Below are 2,744 nucleotides of genomic sequence, written 5' to 3' on the forward strand. Positions count from 1 at the left end.
TGTCAACAATAACAGATTGTTAAACCGATTACTACCCATTATGTCCTAAACTCAGACTTCAAACCAATGTAAACACCATTAGTGCAGGTTTGAAGCATCTTTGGTGATAAACTGTGATATATTTTACTGATAATAGCAAGGCAGTGCAAGTTGTAGCCTTTTTCACAAAGCGTCACTGAAAGCGGCACCCATCTTCCAAACTCAATATGCTGTAAAAAGAGAAGCGAACCCACAGAGAACAAAAATGAAAAGGCCAACCTGGCATTTATCTGCAGGTTTTATCTATACACTAAAGGATAAATCAGGATAAATCAGGGCTTCCTTTTATCAGGAGGGCATTATGCTCCTTTGTATTTATGCAGGAATATTTAACAGGAGACAAAAGGTGACTTTCTCCTTATTCATCTGTGAACAAGGCAATGCTGGCATTCTGAAAAGCCTGACATTTGAGCTTTTTGCCAACACCAGCAAAATTATATCCTTTCCATTGTAAATCAATGAAGTAGAATCATCGCCCACAAAGGAACTAGATTGCCTTGTCACTGTAATAGAGCCTGGTGCATGCACAACCTTCACCAGAACTGTTGTGTGCAGACGAAAGACAAGGGCATAAAGTCATCCTTGTCATGCCCTTCCCTTTGACAGAGTACAGAAACTTAAAGCTTAAACTTCTGAGTTGAGCACCCCAAATGGCTGTTCATACACAGTTAAGACGTGTTATCATATTGATCATGTGGTAAATAAATATGAGGAGTTCAGTTTGAGGGTTGTAGGTTCATGGTTTTTACAGTGGGAAAATGCCCTGTACATTTATAATTTTAATGGAATATATATATATATATATATATATATATATAAATGATATTTATATAATGACATATTTCTCCTCAAAGGTTTGGGGTCTGTTTTTATTTTATTTTTTTAAATAAAAATATATATTTTTTTATTCAACAAGGATAGATCAAAACTGACATTAAAAGACATTTAAAATAACATTTTAATTTGAATTAATTTTACATTTTAAATAAATGCTGTTCTTTTGAACATTCTATTCATCAAAGAATCCTGAAAAAAAAATATTAAGCAACTCTTTTGAGCAGCAAATCAGCATATTACGGGAGAATGATTTCTGAAGGATCATTTGACACTGTGACTGAAGACTGGAGTAATGATACTGAAAATTCAGCTCTGTAAATCACAGGAATAAATTACATTAAAATAATATATATAATAAAATAGAAAGTTGTTTTAAATTGTAATAATTTTTCACAATATTACCATTTTTTACTTCCCAAATAAATGCATGTGAGCATAAAATGGTTTCTTACAAAAACATCTTAACCCAAAACTTTTGAACGGTAGTGATATAATCAACATGATATATACTCTGCCTGTAAAAGAAAGTCAAGTGACATTTTTTAGCCAGCCAGTGTGAACTCACCTAAAGTATTATTAGGAACACCTTTTCAATTTCTCATTAATGCAATTATTTAATTAACCAATCACATAGCAGTTGCTTCAATGCATTTAGGGGTGTGGTCCTGGTCAAGACAATCTCCTCAACTCCAAACTGAATGTCAGAAGGGGAAAGAAAGGTGATTTAAGTAATTTTGAGCGTGGCATGGTTGTTGGTGCCAGACAGGCTGATCTAAATATTTCACAATCTGCTCAGTTACTGGGATTTTCACGCACAACCATTTATAGGGTTTTACAGAGAACTGATGTATTCAGTAAAGCATTTGTGAAGCCACAACACACACAACCTTGAGGCGGATGGGCTACAACAGCAGAAGACCCCACCGGGTACCAACCATCTCCACTACAAATAGAAAAAAGAGGTTAAAATTTGCAAGAGCTCCCAAAATTGGACAGTTGAAAACTGAAAATATGTTGCCTGGTCTGATGAGTCTCGGTTTCTGTTGAAACATTCAGTTGGTACACTGTAAAAAAAATATTGATTGTTTTACTTAAAAAAAAGTAAGTAACCTGGGTTGCCTTAACATTTTAAGTTGATTGAACTGGAAAAAGTGAGTTAATACAATGAAGTAGATTAATTTAACCATCAGAAACTCAAAATAATAAGTTATCTTAACTAAATAAATTATTATAAAGTTGATTTGACAAAAGAAAATATGTTGTGAGAACAAATCTTGAAAATATTTTTTACAGTGTAGAGTCAGAATTTGGCGTAAACAGAATGAGAACATGAATCCATCATGCCTTGTTACCACTGTGCAGGCTGGTGGTTGTGGTGTAATGGTTAACTGCAAGATCTATCCTATCAACATGGGCCAACATTTAATGCTTTCAGCACCTTGTTGAATCAATGTCACGTAGAATTAAGGCAGTTCTGAAAGCGAAAGGGGGTCAAACACAGTATCAGTATGGTGTTCCTAATAATCCTTTAAAGGTGCCATGTGGGATTTTTAGCGATATCTAGCGGTTCGGTTGTGAGTTTGTACCAGGTTTGCACTAAGGGCTCAGCCCACTGCTCACCCCTCCCTTTCGAAGAAGCTACGGTTGCTAAAACGGGACAAACATCTCGTCGGCTGAGACAGCAGAGAATAGCCAGAGTAAGCCAAGAGTGTGTAACATTGTCACTTTTTCTGTACTTTACACATTGCACCTTTAAGTGAGTGTGTATCACAATAAGATTCTTTAAAAAAAGTGAGGAAAAAAGTGAGGAAAAAAGTGAGTATTTCTTTCTTTTTTTTTTTTGTTTAAACCCAACTGATGCCATTGAA

The sequence above is a fragment of the Pimephales promelas genome, chromosome 7, assembly GCF_988280905.1.
Source record: "Pimephales promelas chromosome 7, fPimPro1.hap1.1, whole genome shotgun sequence".
Taxonomy (NCBI): Eukaryota; Metazoa; Chordata; class Actinopteri; order Cypriniformes; family Leuciscidae; genus Pimephales; species Pimephales promelas.